The sequence below is a fragment of the Rhinolophus sinicus genome, chromosome 2, assembly GCF_057876585.1.
Source record: "Rhinolophus sinicus isolate RSI-liver-muscle chromosome 2, RSI-T2T, whole genome shotgun sequence".
In the NCBI taxonomy this organism is placed as follows: Eukaryota; Metazoa; Chordata; class Mammalia; order Chiroptera; family Rhinolophidae; genus Rhinolophus; species Rhinolophus sinicus.
In genome coordinates this window covers 69,564,127-69,585,001 of record NC_142502.1, presented here as the reverse complement: position 1 = coordinate 69,585,001, position 20,875 = coordinate 69,564,127, and the positions used below count along the sequence as shown (strand labels likewise).

The following is a 20,875-nucleotide window of genomic DNA, read 5'->3' as shown; positions in this document are numbered from 1 at the left end:
CGTGCAGCAGTGCCAACAGAATCTCCCTGGAACAATGCAGCAATGTGATTTCAGGTAACAACACTTCATAAACCATTATTTAATAAACATTTTTTGAAAGACTAGCTGCACTGGATTTTGTTATTAGCAACTAAGAAACCCTGATTGAAGCAGCACCTATTCTAGAATGTGGCAAGAAGTACACACCCAACAAATAACAGTTGCTCATCACACCCTATGCAGAGTCCATTATATTAAAAAGAACAACCTAAAAACAATGAACTTTTGTTGAGTACTTACAACAAGCCAGAAAAACGAGAAAACTAAAACAGAGTGATTACATTAATTTCCAAAGGTCAAAAGGCTAGTAAATAGTAGAACCCAGATTTAATTATCGTCATCCTCACCATCATCATCATCATCATCATAAATAAAAAACATATTTTGTAGATAAGAAAACTGATGCTAGACAGGTGAATACCTTCCCGAGGTCACAGAGCTCATAAGAAAAGCAGTCAGGGTTTCATCTGATACTACTATGTTTTCCTCTATTTTCAATTATATAACAATAGTTCTTATCTTTTGAATATTATCTACAAATTACAAGTATACAATTTAGATCATGGTTTCTAGAAGAATTCTCTCTTTGACCATTTTCAATAAGAATAATAAAAAAAAATCCCACACTACTTACTGTGAGTGGAATTCTATCTTTTAATCTTCAAGTTATTCTTCAGAATGAGTTCATGCTTGTGGCATATTCTATGACTGAATGGTAAGGAATGAAGTCATTATTTCTTGATCTATCCTGATGCCCTATTATCTTCCACTTTGGAATTACAGACTCTAAATTACATAGTCAATTAAGCTCAGAGAGTTCATTATAGTTATAGATTCCAGACATCAATTCCTGATTTTGATACTTTTGCTGATCAGCTGACTGTCTAAGTAGCACCAAAGAAGTGGAAAAAGCATTATTTATGAGAGGCCCTTACTCCTGAGAGCTATAATTGCTTTTGTTATTATATACGTACTCTATTAAAGTCATTAAACATGGCTTCACCACTAAGGATACTGAAGTAATTGTTCTTCCAATGGCAAAATAGTCACAACACATAGTAGACACTTAATAGGTGTCAACTGATTTTTTTAAAAAAATGAATACTTATGCTACTTATTCTGCTTTATGCTAGAGACTATGCTGAAGAAAATCTACACATAGTATTTTACATAAAGAAATTACTTTTTAACAAGGGAGATAAAATTTTAAGTTTGAGGGTTCTAAGTTAGATGCTTGGAGGGGAAGGTCAAAATATTACCTTTTCAATTTCTTTCTTTTCTGCTTGTCTCATTCCTGGAAATATAATAAATAGAAGAGAACACAGTGACACAGAAGCAAAAAGCTGTTCCAAGTGTTCCTATTAATATTAAAAAAAGGAAACCATAAAACCTGAAAGAATATTCTTAGTCTCATTTCAACCATAACCAAATCTGAATGATCTGAGGGACAATTTGGCTACATACAAATACTTGATGCTCACTTGAAACATCAAATTTCTCTTGACATCTCCAATATATGAGTGACACAGCTGTGCATACAGGACACCAAATTCAGTTTCAACAGTGAAAAACTAGGCAACAATTAAAATGTTTGAGAAAAACAAGCTAAACTAATTTTTTACTAAATCCATTTGATCACTTGTTTTGGTCTCACTGCTTTGCACCTTTTTAAAAAAAATTTTGATAACAAAAGAAAACACTTAAAAGGTATCAAATCTCTTGGAGTCATGTTGGGACAATAAATGTACATAACTAAAGACTGGCAAATTATGAGAGGGGGCATTTCAGGGACTGAGCAGCAAGCCTAAAATTGAGAGAATATAGAGCTTTTAAGTCTTCTAAAGACGACACAGCTTGAGGCCTGCTGTCCCCTGACCTGTAACAGCAGAGACTGCTTGATCCTTGAAGTCTGAAAGGAGTGTGTACATGACTAGAGTACATTACCACAGATGCCTGATGCTGAAGAAAGGGACACTGGGTGCAGGTGCAACAAGGGTGGAAACACAGCAAGGGTCCTTTGGGGAAAAACAAATGATGTGGGAGTTACATAAAAATGCCAACAAAAAGGCGACTTTGTTTCCTAGGCTCCATATGTAGATGATCCCCGTCAGCTAATTATGCTAAATGCCAAAGATCTAGCATCTTCCCTGCAGACCCATTAGAGAGATGTCTGAGAAAATACTGGTAGGATGCTTGTAAGGCTAAATTCCCAAAGGAGCTTCAAAGGGAATTGTAAGTGTGAGAACATCAGGGGAAATCAGTGCAATATGGGCAAAAACCATGTTTAACTGTACCAAGATGGCTGTTCTTTTTTGTGCTTGTTCCACGAGAGGATTCATCAAAGCTTAATTGAAATTTACATAGTTACATGAGAAGACATGTTGCATGAAAGAATAGACATCCAAGATTTAGGTAGGATGTCCCAGTGTTCCTTTGTCGTTGACAACTTGTTCTTAATAAAAGGAATTTAAAGTCCTGCTTATTCTCCCACTTATCCTCCTCCTTCCTATTAACCAAAGCTCCCAGTCACTAAGGTGAGTTATTATTTTGATTAATTTGTCATTAAACAAGAAGTAATATGCTTAAACTTCTCAAAGGGAATTTTCTCCCCGGAAAGACTTGTGTGAACCGAGAACAATCTCCAATTGGTAGATGATTCTCTCTTCACTCTCCTTATAGCAGGCATTTCAGACTAGAGGCATATTTTGTCAGCATTCCTCAAAATATACCTTAGAGATGACTGCATATGACTAAGTCTACAACTTGCTATGATCAGTACAATGGATTTGTACCCTGAATTCCCTCTGGTGTTAATTAATATTTGCAAAATGGAAATTTTTTTGTACAATTTCCGTCACTGCAGTACAATAAGTACCAACTTTTATAACAGATTTTGAGCTCCACTGAAAAATAAATGAGATAAAATAATATTTTTTATTACTACATGAAATTTAAGGAAGGTTCTAGTCCAATATAATTACATATTTTTGTGAAACTAAAGTTTTTATTACTAGGATCATATAAAAAAATCACATGTTAAGGAGACTCTTAAAAATACTCAAAATAAAGTCTACAATATTGCATCCTCTCATCTCCCCTTAGAAAGGTAATTTCAAGAAAAACAGAAGCCTATCATTATTACAATTAATATCATAATAATTTGATTCTATAAATGTTTATTGAATAATTTAGACATCTAAAAATGCCCAATTCCAAATGATACATGAACTATTACGAAATAATTAAATACTAAAAGAGAACTGAATCTAGCATATCTGTTTCAGATATTCATTTTTAAGTAAGAGAAATCTTTTTAAAAATCTCAAAAGGTGACATTTTATATTGTATCTTGATCCAAGAGCTAGAATAATAATCAAAGATCTACTAAGTTATATTTCCTACATTAAGTGTAATGGTTAATTTTATGTGTCAAGTTGGGCCATGGGCTGCTCAGACATTTGAATAAACATTATTTTGTGTGTGTCTGTGAGGATGTTTGTGGAAGAGATTAACATTTGAATCAGTAGACTGAGTCAAATAGGAGGGAATTCCACCTGCCTGACTGAATTGAAACTTTGTTCTTCTCTGGCCTGTGGACTCAGACTGAAAGATCAGCTCCTCTTGAGTTTAAAGTCTGATAGTTCTTAGGCTGGAACTTACACCATTGGCTCTCCTGGCTCTCAGGCCTTCAGATTTGGACTGGAACAACACATTGGCTTTCTCGTTCTCCATGTTACCAATTGCAGATCTTGTGACTTCTCAGCCTCAATAATCACATGAGCCAATTCATATATATATATATATATATATATATATATATATATATATATATATATGTATCTGTGAGTGTGTGTGTGTGTGTGTGTGTGTATACACATGCCTAACACTAGCTGTGATCAGTACATTGGATACAGATATATATCCTATTGTTTCCGTTTCTCCAAAACAGAATGGATTCCACTTATTAATGACTAAATTAAACCATTTTTAAAATACTCAAAGCAAAATACATGTACAAGACCAAAACTATCTCAAAACTTTCTTAATGGATCAACAGATTCAAAACAAACATGAGAAACTGACAAACTGACAAAGATCGGAAATCAACCAATGCTTTCTTAGATTTAAAGAAAAAGGTTCATTGGGTATTTTATCAAAGAATACAGCATCATAGTGGTCATAAAAAACTGGCCTAGAGAAAGGATCCAAAAGAAGCAGAAAGTCATAAAAACAAAACAAACACCAAAGTCTGAAAGGAAGGACAAAAATTCCCCTTTGTCTATTTACCACCATGCAGAAAAGGAAGCAAAGAGAAAGGGGATCAAAGTTTGACCAAAAGTATTCAATGGCTTCTCATTAAGAAGAATTACCTTTCAATATGTGAGATGTTCACAGAAAAGTGAACTATTTTCTATTTAAATTCATACCAAGATTTCTCAAATCACTACCCACTCCAAATTTCCAATAGATTTGTTTAATTCAACATATTCCAGAAATTTATAGTCACCTGAACTGCTATTAACCAACAGAATTTGTTATAAACAAATATATGAAATATTTAAAAGGAATAATAAATCACTTAAAAGTTCCTCACTATTGGGTAAAATATATGTTATTCAATAACGAGTGTTTCTATATTTGAGGGGAAAATAAAGTGAATGTCTGCAATTCTCACCATGTATATAATAAATTACAAACAAGCTAAAAACCTAAATATAGGGGGAAAACATAAAAAGGCTAGAAGAAAATACAGAATATATTTGTATAGTCTTCTCGTGGAGGAGGTCTACTACATAAGACCCAAAACTGAGAAGTCATAGACAAAAAGACTACTAGAGTAGGTTACATAAAATGCTCAATTTCTGTGAGGCAAAAACTTATCCTTTCTACTATAAGAATAAGTCGCAGTCTTAAGTCCACATTCTGAACCTATATAATTAACATGGATTCTCTGTAGATGTTATCATTGACAGTTCCAGCAAATTTCTCACTCAGTACAAGATTCAAGCAACAAGACCCATCCCCACCCCACACCCCAGCCACTCACCGCTTGCCTTGCTAGTTTTGCTTCAGGAGTGGATCCAGGCTCTGTGAGGCTCACAATGTATATAAATTTCAAAGACTATATCCAAGAAAAATAATACTATATTACACAAATATTAAATTAGATGTGCAAGTAAATGCTTATTGAAAATGAGAAAAATAAATCACAACTTACAAAATTTAAAATTTGATTACAAGACAAAATTTTTTAATCTAGAAAAATATTATTTTTGTTAATTAACTGTCCAACAGTGTACATTTTCCACCTTTTTGCTTCCTATTCCTTGATCACTTTTTAATGAAAATTGTGTACTACACTATTTTCTAGAGAAGATAAAATGATATTCAGTCTTCTACAAAAGTTGTTGGAAATTTTTTGTTAACAGATTTACAGGTTGTTTTTGTTTTTTTTCTATCTTCACAACAATAAACACCAGAGAACACATTCATATCTACTTTGGTTATGAATCTGGTCTCAGTAGCTTTCCTAGAAATCATTCCTATACCAGAAGGCCTAATAGCTTAATTATGTATACTGTGCTTCTCCAAAAATAAGACCTAGCCAGACAATCAGCTCTAATGCATCCTTTGGAGCAAAAATTAAAAATAAGACCTGGTTTTATTTTACTATAAGACCCAGTCATAATATAATATAATATAATATAATATAATATAATATAATATAATATAATATAATATAATATAATATCGGGTCTTATATTAATTTTGGCTCCAAAAGATGCATTACAGGTGATTGTCCGCTAGTTCTTATTTTTGGGGAAACACGGTAAAAATGAGTGAGGATTATATATACTCTACTAAGTCCGCAGTCCCCATCTCATTTTATCCTTAGCCAGTTCCCAAAAATGTCCACAATAACTCCAAATCCACATGACAAGAGAAGAAATGGAATGCAGGGTGAACAGTTTTAATTGATTGTGGTTAAAGTGTCTCTGCAAATTTTACAAAAGCATATAACCATAAAGCATTACTAGGATCGGCTCCCACAGCCTTCGAAGGTACCCTTGCCTGTGGAGGGCCCTGAAACATAAGCTTTATTAAATTAATAGTAAATCCATCTCTGGTTTCTTCCCATTGCATAACAAGTAAACAAGGCAAGGAGCTGAAAGAATGAGAGGCAAATAAATGACAGAAGCAATGATCTCAAGAAGTTCATAATCACAAGTCAGCATACATCCTGGCCAGTTCTAGGCAGGTGGTGGGTGGTAGGGGAATGATTGTTGTTTGAAGTAGAGAGGGAATATATTCGCAGTGAAACACATTAGAATGCATCACTCAGTCAAAATAGGAGCCATGTGAGCACTGAATATCCATCATATTGCAGATATACATGTATGGAACATGTATATAATAAGGAGGTCTACTGAAAGGAAGGAAAAAGAGAGGAGGAGTCTGGCAGTTATATATAAATAAATACTTTATATTCACGATTTTGTTTAACTCTCACAACAATCCTGAAGAGTATTATTATGCCCATTTTACTAATGAAATTGAACATCAGAGAGGTTAAGCAACTTTCCCAAGGTCACAAGCTAGAAATTATTAATCCTGACCACCTTTGTGCCCGCTGCCAACCCTCATGCATTATTGCACTTCTGATAGGAAATGCCAAAACATAGGGACTTTGCAGTACGAGATCACAACCATTCAAATGCGCCTGTGAAAGTGACTAAATTAAGAATCAGAGAAAATAAAGCAAGTGATTCAGACTATGGTCAATCTTGTGTAAAGCTGTTGAGGACAAATGAGAGAGGATTTCCCAGAAAATGGCAATTAAATAGCAAGCCTCTTGTACAGCTTTCAATCAAACATTTTACCTAAATCTTATTGGAGCAGGTATTTGAGCTTCCTCATGTATGATGAGCTTGGACTGGAGACTGTGTATGAACTTGAGTCAGGAGGGCATTGAATGAGATGTGTCCACTCACCTGACCAGAGGTTTGCCAGCAATTTCTCATAAAATACAGGTTCCAAGCTGGGAAAATTCAGAGTGTGATTGGCCTGTGAAAATTAAGTCAATATGAATAAGAAGGGGGCTATATAAATGAAAAGTGGACACAAAGTACAGATGTAAATGGTTATATAAATTCACTCAGAAGAAATAAATAAGGAGAGACCTGTGAGATGAGTTTGGGGGTTAGAATGTCAGATAGTATTTGGAAAGCACAAAAATCACTGGTTTCTTCATAATCAGAAAATAGAGACAGGATTAAATAATGATTCATTTACGTCTTAGATAATTTAGCCTTATTTTCTCCTTTATTGAAATAATAATTTCAGTGATATGTATTTCCAGAAAGGGGCTATATGTGTGTGTAGACGCACTTTTTCCAGAACTTAATCTTTTATACATTATTAATGAAATGGTGATGTTGTCAAGGAGCTAAGAACAAATTTTTGAAGGCAAATGATAAAGGGGAAAAATTAATGTTTAAAATAGAATTCTCAAAAATCAGTGACAGTAGAGGTAAATGATAAGTGATATTGTGTATTTCACTATTGTAGGCATATAAAAGAAGACAGCTTTTGAAAGATTGAATTCCCCTATTTCTTCTCAACAGAAAAAAATAAAAGTTTTATTATACATAGATGCTATGGAGTGGAGCTCAATTTAGGGTCATCATAAAACCACCTTTCATTTGCGGTCTCAAGCGTTTGGAAGTGTAACAAATCTCAAGATTGGGCTGCAGAACCTCTTTTTAAAAGGGTATCATATGTTTGCTATCCATATACTCACATGGAATGAAAGCTAACACCTGAGATTTCATGGATACAACTGGTTCTTTAAAATTTTTCTTAGATGAGAGTTACATTAAGAAAAATGAGACTCTAACTAGAAAACTATCCCATTTGGAAAAAGTTAATAAATTTCATTCCAGGTCAGGCTTTTTTTCTCCAGCAAATTAAAAGAGAAAAGAAAATATTTTGAGATTTTTTTCTTTTCTTTTTTTAAATAGACTTAATTTTTTTTTAGAGCAGTTTTAGGTTCATAGCAAAACTGAAAAGAAGATACAGAGATTTCCCATATACCTTTTGCCCCAACTCATGCAGAGTTTTCCCCATTTTCAACATCTCCCACCAGAATGGCACATTTGCTACAATTGATGAATCTACTTTGATATCTAACTATAACCCAAAGTCCACAGTTTGCATTAGGGTTCACTTGGTGCTGTACATTCTGTGGGTTTGGACAAATGTAGAATGGATGACACGTATTTACCATTATAGAAAATTACAGAAAATATTTTGACATTTTTGAAATCTCACATTCATTTTTTAACTAAAACTGTGGGATGTGCTTTTTTCCCAAATCATACTTTCTTTTTGCCAGATATCATAATCTCTAAGGAGCTAAGAGCAACTTTTTGTTCTATATATTTAGATATAGATCAAGGTTAGGTCACCTGTCTATTTAAGAGAGAATCACTGTATCTGCTATAATAATTATAATGTAATAAAATATACTTAAATATAAAATCATATTAGACGTAATCGAATATTTTTATTGTAATGGTAATTTGGGCATGTGGAAATTATCATAAACCTCAATTACCTTTCTACAAGGTGGTTATGACAGTAATTGAGATTTCTTATGGACAGAGACCTTGTTCCCCACATTCAGTCCAGTGAGGCCAAGAGTCAACTAATCAGATAGCTGGGCAGGTGTTGGGTACTTGTCTCTAAGCTCCCAAGGACAGATGTTCAATTGATTTATAACTACGAAAATCTGATGTATTAGATTTTGCTTGTTTGAGTGAAAAGGAGGTTGGGAGAAAGTCAAGTAAGGCTAGGAGAGCCGTCAATCTCAATGCAAGTCTGAGAGAAGGTCTAATGAAAGCATCCTAGGCAGCTGTGCAATCTAAGCAAGGACATTAGGGAGTCCCCAAGCCAAAGCTGGCTATCAGAGGAGTCCTTTATCTGTCAGGAACTTAGTATTTAAGCACTCTCAGTCATTAACTACAAGTAGCCCATGGGAAGGGCAGCATTGCTGCTTTATATAATAAATCCATTCTAGCATGCTCATTTCCCCCAGCGTCCTTTTTCCTACCTGTACCACCTGCCACAGTAACTTGGGTATTTCCACAGAGGTGGCCATCATTGCACATTTACATAAGCTACCTCAATAATAATGTTGCTCCATTCCCTGGGTTCCTTGTTAGAGTGTAAAATTCTATGACCCAAAAAATTGCTTCCAAATCAAAAAGCACTAACAAGACCTCTCAAACCCACAATAAGCAGGTTTTCTTTCAAGTGTACCTAGCCTAACTAGTGCAGCTGCAATCTGATGCTTAGAGAAAACAGAAGCAAGTAGCAGGGCCTGTTATAAGAAGCAACAGGGCTCATTGGCAAATTAACGTTCCTGATTAAGCGTCACCCTCAACGTCATACAGATTAAACCAGTGAATCCCAACCCTGGCTGTTTATCAAAACTACGTGGTAAGATTTATTTTTAATACTGATCTTTAGCCCTCCTCTGGAATATACTGAATTTGGAGTCTTCAGAAGTAGAGTTCAATAACTCAAAAATTAGATACACTGAAATTAATTCTTGTGTGGATTGATTAACTGGCTTTGAGGGAAATTCTATAAAAGGCATCTCAAAAATACTCTTAAGCCACAGCGAAATTTTGAATAATGATGGGACTCTTATTTCCTAGTTATGTTTTAATATACAGTTGACCCTGTAACAACATGGGGTTAGAGGCACCAACCCTCCCACCCCACTCCACCCCCATCAAACAGTGGAAAATCCACATGTAACTGAAGTTAGCCCTCTGCATCCACAGATTCCCAACCACTGACCGAAGATACTATTTTGATGTGCAGTTGGTTAAATCTGTGGATGCAAAAACCTGAGGATATGCAGGGCCTACTGTATATTTATTGAAAAAGATCTGCATATAAGTGGACCCACGCAGTTCAAACCCATGTTGTTCAGGGTCAACTGCAGTTATGTTTTATACTACTGTTTTCTTTATTTTAATGACTAAGAAGGAAATTGCTTTCCTGGTAATAGATATTGGAGTAGTCTTTTTTAACTGCAAATCATAAAGGTTTAACATCTTGACCTCCATGCCAATAGACAATCAAGACCACATAATTAAAAGCAAATGCTGGTAAAGTAATAGAACATACAATTAATCAAGTGTCCACCAACGTAATGGACTTCCAAAATATTTACTCAAGTGTAAGTACACTTGTGAATCTTTTGCCTTTTGTGAACATACTATTTGTAGAAGTTTTAAAACAGAATAGATGAAAAAAACAGTCCATTGAAAATCAAAATTCCAGGAGCATAAACACATTCCAGGAGCATAAACATTTTGTTTCTCTGGTCACAAAGTGCAAGGATTCCCCCACATATTCCAAAACAATCGCTATATTGACATTTCACTATTAAATACACATTTACCTGAAACAATGTCAGGAAAAAGTGGTGCAATTTTTAATACATTCCTAGACATAAAAATAGCTTGTATGTTCATAAAATCACCTTTCAATTCAAAATAGCAACGTAAATGGAAATTCAATACAGACACAAAAAAAGCAGAGATAATAAGTAGAATTCCAGTAATTCATCAGACACGTGCTGAAAGAAGAAATGTGTATATGACGATAAGAGAGAACCACATGCTTCATACAAAACTAAAGGCTTTATAGTCTAATATAATCTGAATGGCTTGTCAGATTTTATTAAATAAGTATCATCCATTCAATATTTATTCAACATATGCCTATTGAATGAATAGATGAATGAATAGATGGTGAATGAGCAAATGAAAAAATGAAGTTTCTAAGAAACTATGTGGCAACATGATTAAAACATGAGTTTAGAGTCAGACAGACAGGGATTAAATCTTCTATCTGCCGTTTACTAGCTGTGTAATCTTGAGAAGTTACTTAGATTCTCTGAGCCTCATTTTCTGTCTGTTAATGAGAGATAGTAATATCTACTTTGTAGGCTGTCTAAAGAACTTTAAATAAACTAATGTGCCAAAAATAAATAAATAACCACCGAATACTCCACCTTACCTGTGATAAATGTTATTACCGGTCTCCCTCCTTCCTTCTGAGAAGTATAATGTATCTAAGTCTAGTTACAGTTAAGTGTTTGGCATTTGCCATTGATCTCTAACATAAAAGACTTTCCCCACAAGGTCCACAAAATGTAAATAAGTCTGTCTCCTTTATTAACTTCTTGGTTTTCACAGAAGTGTGCTTATATAGAAGTAAAAAGTAAATACATGAAGCTGTCGGCAGAAATAATTCTCTAAGTCTAAATAAATACAGGTCCTGAGTAACATTAAAGAATATGTAAATTGTCAACATGAAGTTTATATACTAGTGAAAATCTGGGCTCAAAAACTCTTGCCACCTGCCTGCCAGATAATTTTATTAAATAACCCTATCAAATTTATGGTTTTAAATTATTATTTTGTTGTTGTTTGTAAACAATCACATTTCATGTTTTTTACATATAATATTTAATATCCTTTTTAGTGGCAATAGGTTGTCAGCTTCTCTAAAGCAATCCTACAAGGGAAGTAAAATTAAGAGTATAATAATAGAGCCTGTATCAGGACTATCTGAAACTAGGTAGAAGAGGAGGGGCTTGGATGATATGATTTGAGAGGCAAAATTAAGGAACCCCTGCCCAAAAGCATGTCTTCCCACCACCACATGTAAATATTAATGTTTCATTGTTTTCATGGAATTTATGTATTTTTTACTAAACCATTTGGTTGGAGTGTACATATAGAGAATCACAGAGACAACTTAATGAACTTTCACAAAGTACACCCATCCATGTAAACATCAATCAGTTCAAGTGATGGAACATTATTAGCACTTTGAAGCATTGCTCCTATCCCCATTATTTAGATATCAATATACCTCCCCTTCCCCTAAGTTAGCCATTATCCTGACTTCTATTATTATAGATTAGTTTTTGAACTTCAAAAACGAAATTATACAGAAAAATTCTTTTAGTTCTTTCAATAATTTTGCTTCTGAGATTCATCCATCCTGTTGTGTAATTGTACATTTATTTTCATTGCCATGTAGAATCCCATAGTATAAATTTACTACAATATATATATCCATTATACTGTTGATGAACATTTGTATTGTTTCCAGTTATGAACTGATTCATAGTGCTGCTATGAAAATTATTGTGCATGTTTTTAAGTGCACATATATATGTATCCCCATTGGTGTACACCTAAGAGTAGAACTGCAGGGGGTTGTATATACTGGATACACTCATGTTCCACCTCAGTAAATATTGCCAAAAGTCTTCCAAATATCACTCTTGTACCTATTCATTCTCTTACCACTAGTGTGAGATTTCCAGTTAATCAACATTTTGCCAACTGTTGGTATTGTCAGTAGATAAATTTATCCATTAAAGGGGATATATAGGGTTTCTTGTGATTTAAATTTTTTATTTTACTGATGAGTAATATTGTTCATCATCTCTCTTGTCATATGTTACTGGCCTTCACATTTCCTTTTTTTGAAAAGTATCATAAAATTCTTTTGTCTATTTTTCTATTGGGTTTTCTATCTTTTTCTCATTGACTGAAAAGAGCCAATACATACTGGGCACAAGTCCTTTGTTAGATATACGTTACAGACTGAATTGTGTTCCCTAAAATTTATATGGTGAAGTGTTAACCCCTAGTACCTTATAATGTGACTAATCACTAACAGGGCCTTTAAAGAGGCAATTAAGATTAAATTAGGTAATTAAGGTGAGGCTCTAATCAGTATGACTGTTGTTCTTACAAGAGGAAGAGACACCAAGGATGCTTGTACATAGAGAAAAAGGCCATCAAGAAGGTGACCATCTGCAAGCCAAAAAGAGATAGGCTGGAGAAACCAATCCTGCAGGCATATTTCTCCTACTAGTCCTGTCATTTTTGTTTTATTGTTTATGATGCTATGTTATTTTACACACATACACATTTAGAAGTGTTTTATCTTCCTTTTTGATTGAACATTTTATCACTTGAAAACATCCATCTTTATTCTTAATAATACTTGTTGTGATAAAGTCTACCTTTTCTGATATAAGCTTTCTTTGTCGTAGTTTCATATTGCATATATTATTCCATCATTTTACAATCCAACTTTCTGTGTCATTATGTTAAGTTCAGCTTCTTAAAGGAACATATAGGTGAGTGCCTTGTTTTGTTTTTTTTGAAAAATGAGTCTGAAAATTGTTGCCATTTGAATGAAAAATTTAGTCCATTGATATTTAATATAATTACTAATATATCTGGGTTTAAACTTACCATCTTATTATTTATTCTTCCATTGCTTATATATTTTTCTTTCCTTTCCTGCATTCTTTTGAATTATTTTTTATTTGATTTTCCCCTTTATTAACTTTTACTTTTTAGATTTCTCTATATTTGTCTTAGTAGTTACCTTACAGACTACTTTCTACATCCTTGACTAATATAAATGAATACTTTTACTAAATCTTAGACAACGCAAAAACCTTTCTTTATATTATGTATTGTTATGTATCTTAAATCTATAGTCATGACATGCATAAGGACATTTTGGTCAATGACAGCAGAATATATTGTATATACAATATATACAATAGTGATACTATAAAATTATAATGGAGCTGAAAAATTCCTATCACCTAATGATGTAGCTATCGTAACATGATAGCACAACACATTACTCTTGTGTTTGTAGTGATGCCAGCATAATCAAACCTACTGTGCTGCCAGTCATATAAAAGTATAGTAGGAGGCTATACCATCTAAGTTTGTGTAAGTACACTCTATGATGTTCGAACAATGATGAAATTGTCCAAAAATCCATTTCTCACAATGTATCCCCATCATTAAGTGATGAATGATTGTACATATACTTTTAAACTCACAAAATATTATTATTGTACAGACAACATTCATTTAGGTTTACCTTTACATTTACTTTCCACTGCTTTTCATTCCTACCTGGATTACCACATTTATGTATTGGATTATTTTCTTTCTATTTCATATTTCTTTTAGTGCAGGTCTGTTGGAAAAAAAGTACTTTCCTGTTTTGTTTTGGACTTTTTTATTTTTTTTTGTTTTTTTTGTTTTTTTTTGAGGGTGTTTTGTATCGTTTTGTTGGGTTTTTTTTGTTTGTTTGTTTTTCACTTCAAATATCTGCTTTATCCTTCAATATACTTGAAGGATATTTTTACTGGGTAAAGAATGCCAGGTGGGAAGATACTTTCTTTCAGAACATTTTTTTTTAATTGCTTTCTGGATTTGATAATTTCTGTAGAGGAGTCAACTATCAGAGATGTTGCTCCTTTGAAGGTAGTTTTCTTTTTTCTTTTATGGCTGCTTTTGGAGTTTTCTTTTTGTCTTTAGTTATCAACAATTTTATTATAAAACACCTCAGTGATTTTCTTTGTATTCATACTGGTTGGAATTTGTGATGCTTCTTGAATTTATAGATTGATATCTTCCAGTTTGGATGAAAAATACTCAGTTTCTCATCAAATACTGTATCTGCTCTATTCTCTTACCTCTGTCCTACCAAAACACCAATTACACATACATTAGACCTTTTAACAATGTCCTATACATCTCCTGTGTTGTTTCTGTATTTTTCCTTTCCATGCTTCAGTCTGAATATTTTCTGCTGACTCATCCTCTAATTCACTAATTCTTCAACCATGTTTAATTTGTTGTTATATTCACTTATTGAGTTTTTAATATAATTGTATTTTTCAATTAAAAGAGTTTCAATTAAAGTTGACATATAATATTATATTAGTTTCAAGTGTACAACATAGTGATTAGACATTTATATAACTTACAAAGTAATCACCTCAATAAGTCTAGTACCTATCTAACACCATACATTAATTATTACAATATTATTGCCTATATTCCCTATGCTGTACTTTATATCCCTGTGACTATTTTTATAACTGCCAACTTGTACTTCTTAATCCCTTCAAATTTTTCAACTATCCCCCTAATCCTTCTCCCATGTGGTAACCATCAATTTGTTCCATCTATGAGTTTGTTTTGTTTGTTCATTTATTTTTAAATTAATTTTATTTTTCTGATCTATAATTTTCTTCTTTTTTTTCCATTTTTATCTCAAATTCCCTATCTCACCATTTTTATTTTGAACATATTAATCAGTTATTTTTAAGTCCATGTCTGAGTCATCCAATACCTGAATTATCTATGAGTTTGTTTGTCTGTTTTTTTCTCTTGTTTTTTTTTTTTTTTTTTTGAGCCAGTCTTTGGTATGTGTACTAAGTTTTTTTAATTCAATAACAAGCATTTTGAATGAATACTTGTGAGAATAAATAGAGACTTTAGATGTTATCTGCTTCCAAAGAGTATTTAATTATGCTTCTGTCAGAAAGATTAGAGACTGGTTACCTAAGTTCAATTGTGATTATCTATTTCAAAGCTGAGTTTCAGCCTTTATAATGGTTTCTATACAGTTTGACGTTACTCTTAGGATTTAGTTCTTCAGGCATCCCAAATAAAAATCTGCATGGTTTATCAAAGCGCCTTGTCTTTCATGGGCATTGAATTTGAATTTTTGTCTCCCAAATGAATAGAAATAACTAAAAGCTCTGCTTAGATTCTTTGTCTTTTCATCACAATTTTCTTCTCAGTTTCTCAACCTCTCAACTCCTGCTACCAAATGAGTAAACGCTGCAAAGGACAAGCATTGAAGAATAGTGGACTAATCTCAATGCTTTTATTTCTCTTGGAGACCTTCACCTTCGAGCCCTGTTGTCTTTAGTTCTCCAACGTCTTCAAACAAACATTTTCCCAAATAAAGTTTGTGATTTATCCAGCATTTCTAATTGATCTCAATGGAAAAGTAGCTGTGATATATGCTACCTTCTTGTCTGGAAGAGAAAGCCTATTTGTTTGTAAAAAGAGTCTTTCAAAGAGTGTTAACAAAATGATTATCAAGTTTTTAGAGTAAATAAAATGTTATATTTCTATATTCTGAGAAAAAATGTAACAATGTATTTTACATATTGCAAATACAATACATATTTACTATAGAAGTTTGAAAATTCAAAAAGCACAAAAAAGAAATTATATCACCCATAAGATTACCATCCAGGAATAAATCCAATTAACAATTTGATATATATTCTTCTGTTATTTTTACTCTATAGTATTTTTTTCACATATGATTATAATATTATATATACAGTATTGTATTCTTTTTTACTTAAATATATTGTAAATATCTTACAAGCAGCTTTGTAAACCATTTCATTAAATATTTTTCTGCTGCTTATTTTGTTTTAGACAGTTATAATTTAATAGTAAATTATCATTATTATCAGACAATAAGGTTGTTTGTTAATTCGGGGTTATTATAAACAATATTTAGATAATTATCCTTATATGTACCTCCTAACAACAGGGATATGTTCTGAGAAATGCATCATTAGGCAATTTTATCATTGTGCAAATATCAGAGAGTCTACTTACACAAACCTAGATGGTATAGCTTTCTACACACCTCGGCTATACGATAAAGCCTACTGCTCCTAGGCTACAAGCCTATAAAGCATTTTACTCTACAAAGAACAAAGCTGAAGGTATCATGCTACCTGATATCAAATCATACTACAAGGCCATAGTAATCAAAACAGCATATGGTACTGGCATAAAAACAGTCACATAGATCAGTGGAACAGAATAGAGAGCCCAGAAATAAATCCATGCCTCTATGGTCATTTAATCTATGACAATGGAAGTAAGAATTTACACTGGGGAAAAGACAGTCTATTCAATAAATGGTGCTGGGAAAACTAGACAGCTTCGTACAAAAAAGAAAAAAAACTGGACAATCTTATGCCATATACAAGAATAAATTCAAAATGGATTAAAGACTTAAATATAAGACCAGAAACCATAAAACTCCTAGAAGAAATATAGGAAGTAAACTCTCAGACATTACACTTAGTAATATTTTTACTGATATATCTCCTTGGGCAAGAGAAACAAAAGAAAGAATAAACAAATGGGACTACGTCAAACTAAAAAGTTTTCCACAGAAAAGGAAGCCATCAATAAAATGAAAAGACATCATACCGAATGGGAGAACATATTTGCCAATGATATATCTGATAAAGAGTTAATATCCAAAATTTATAAAAAATTCATACAACTCAACACACGCACACACACACAAAATCCAATTAAAAAAACGGGCAGAAGTCAGACTGAGAGAGACAAACACCGTATGATCTTACTGACATGTGGAATCTAAAGAACAGAATAAATGAACAAACAAAACAGAAAGAAACTCACAGATACAGATGAACAAACTGATGGTTGCTAGATGAAAGGGGGATGGGTGAGAAAGGAGAAGGGATTAGGAAGTACAAATTGGTAGTCACAAAATAGTCATGGGGAAGTGAAATACACTATGGGGAATAAAGTCAATAATGCTGTAAAAACTATGTATCGTGTTAGATGGGTACTGGGCTTATCTGGGGGATCACTGCATAAATTATATAAACGCCTAACCACTACACTGTATACCTGAAACTGCTATAAAATAATATTGAAGTCAAAAAAAAAAAAAAAAAATATATATATATATATATATATATACATATATATTATATATATCAAAAAAATGTATACACATTTTAAGAAAGGAAAAAATGTATTAAAATTATAATACTCAATATATAACAAAAGATGAATACAAGTCATGTTTGACTTCTGCAATTACAAGAGGTGCTCAAAGCATTACCATCAGTGTAATTTTAATACAGTTTTTCCTTGCTTAAAATGTGTATACATTTTTTGGCACCCCTGGTATATATAAAAAATATATACAAAAAAACGTATACAAGTGGACACTTTGGTCAATGTTGCTCAAGCCGTAGTGCGCCGTAATCAGAAGTGCCTGGACCACTTGTAATTGCAGAAGTCAAACATGACTTGTATTTACCTTTGGTATCAGTATATATTGAGTATTACAATTTTACAATTTTAATACAGTTTTCCTGTCTTAAAATGTGTGTACATTTTTTGGTACCCTCTGTACATACACACACACACACACACACGTGCACATGCGCGCGCACAGGTGTACGAGTGTCTGTGTTATTGTGTGTGTGTGTGTGTGTGTGTGTGTGTGTGTGTGTGTGTGTGTGTTTAGTCCCAGGACATAAAGTGCACGGTCAATGGTACTGTAACAGCTATCATGGTATCTGATGGGTTGGAGACTTTAGGGGTTATCACTTTGTGAGGGGTGTAAGTGTCTAATCATTATGTTGTTTTGTTCACCTGAAACTAATTTTAAAAACTCAAAAAGAAAAACCAACATGAGATTAAATCAAGCACAAGTGAGAATGATGCAATCCAAAGATACAGTAAATACGAGATGTACTTACAAGGTTGCTGCTAGTGTCACAGGGCATACTGTTTTACAGCAATTTTTTTATAAGTAGAAAGAGTACATGTGCCCACTAAAATAATAATGATAAAAATTACATATGGTAAATATGTAACTCATTACATAGTCATTTATTACTATCAAGTATTATTATATGTACTGCACATAATTGTCTGTGCTATGCTTTTATATGACTGGCAGCACAATAGGTTTGTTTACACCAACATCACTATGAGTAATGTGTTACACTATAATGTTATGACAGCTACAACATTACTAGGTGATAGGAATTTTTCAGCTCCATTGCAACGTTATGTGCCTACCATTGTATATGCGGTCTGTCATTTATCAGCTGTCATTATGCAGTGCATGACTGTACCAACATGTAAGATACTGCCTAAATATAAAGTCCTTTAAGTGGGATTGTTGTGTCAAAGAGTACAAACACTTTAAGATTTTTGATACATATATAGCTTGCCTTCTAGAAAATGTGTATGAGTTGACTCCCCTCCAAGAGTATATGAAAATGCCCACTTTCCAAACATCACCGAATAAAATCCATTTTTATTGCCAATTTGAGAGACAAAAATGGGTCTTTTTTATTTGTACTTTTGGTAGCTGGAGAAATATGCTTAATAATCTAGTTCTTAATTATCTTCAAAACTCATTTGCTAACTATACTGAATATCGTATTACTAGTATTGAGAATTGCCCTTATACTTTAATCACAGACTTTCCTATGGATCTGGTAATATAATAAATTATACACTGCCATGTTTTGGAGATTTCTGATTGTTATGCTTGAATACATATGATGTGCAACTGCAACAAAAATGCCTTTTATTCAGTATCATCTCATTATGTTCTCTTCCAAAGGATGCATCACTAATGTGCATAAATGCACTTTCCACAATACTATGAAGGAAGCAGTAGAGACCGGCTAATCATGAGAAGAGCATAGAAAGAGATAACTAAAGTGACACAAAAATAATATTTTAATAATTTAGAACCAAACAACATCAAATCAACAAAAACTTATTAAAGCTCTCCATCATTTCCATCCTTGATGTCTATATTAGTCTACATTTTTGGCAGGTTGCCAGTAGGTAACCTTCTCTCAAAAGTATTGCAAGACTGTCACATGTCTGCAAGTGCTGCCTTCAGACTCTCCTATTGCTGACTGGTGTCAATCACATCCAATTATGTAAACTCCTGCTCTACAGAGAAGCAAGAGGCAGTCTTCCAGCCCAGCATTTCACTGGAGTCACATTCAGTGTCATGATAGCAACAGTTACCAATTCCATTTATATTATAACAGCCAATAAGGAGACCTTAAATTTCTCTCAGATCCCAGATAGCATGTAATAAATTCTCCATATGTTCACAAATTTATGAACAGAATAGTTTTACTCTTCTAATTTTCAAAATGTTATGCATTATAATCAGAATACAAAGACTTAAATCCAAATGTATCATCATATGACAATATCACTTCACAACATTTAAAAAACTTGATTCTAAGTTATAAAATTATAAATAAAAGTTGAGAAAGCAGCATAGTTTACTGGTACCAGACAACCTGAGTTAAATTCTGTGTACACCACTTACTAGATATTTGGCCTTGGCACATTTCTTAACACCTCTGTGCTTCATTTTGTTTGCGTGTGAAATGAGAATAATAGTTAAGTACTTTATAGGGTAGTTGTGAGGATTATACAGATTAATACATGTAAAGCCCAGCAGTGCCTGGCACACAGTAAGCACCATACATTCTGCTCGTTATTATTATTATTATTGTCATTATAAAAGAGGCTGTGCATGAGCATTTCGGGGAAACAATGACGATCATCAGGAGTAAAAACAGAGTCATAATGAATTATCTTTACTTTATACAACTACAAATTTGAGCCATAATACCACACAATTGGGCATTATGGCTCAAGTTCTGAAACAATCCCTCACCCTTCGCGATTAATAAACCTCACCCATCTTCCTTCTTTCAAAGCTTCAGTTTTCACGGTGGAAAACAAGTCAAGAAAAGGACTTTATTTCCATAAGTTAAGAGATTTTTAAAGGGACCTAGGAAGATAAGTATTAATTCAATGATTAAAAAGTCTGAAGTGTTTAACCCTGAAGCACCTTGTTTCTTGCGTACTTATGAATTATCATACAAGTTATTAAAGCAGTCAGGCAAGCAAGGAAATGCCTCCAGGGTCTCATAAAGCAAAGACCCACCCCCCCAAGGACTCCAGACTCGGAGTGACTGTTAAGAACAGGCCAGCAATATTACACTGTAAAAAATGGCAACTGTCAATAAGAAGAAAAAAAAATAAAAAGAGATGGT

The 20,875-nt window shown here is 33.2% G+C and overlaps 1 long non-coding RNA gene across 1 annotated transcript; it reads right to left on the bottom strand.

The window, feature by feature from the left end:
* Positions 1-669: 669 nt before the first annotated feature.
* Positions 670-5,163, bottom strand: LOC141571880 (uncharacterized). The gene is made up of 4 exons (XR_016019750.1): positions 5,087-5,163; positions 1,984-2,054; positions 1,299-1,333; positions 670-747 (listed from the first exon to the last, which is right to left on the bottom strand). It is a non-coding gene; the product is annotated as an uncharacterized LOC141571880 (long non-coding RNA).
* Between the last annotated feature and the right edge of the window lie 15,712 nt (positions 5,164-20,875).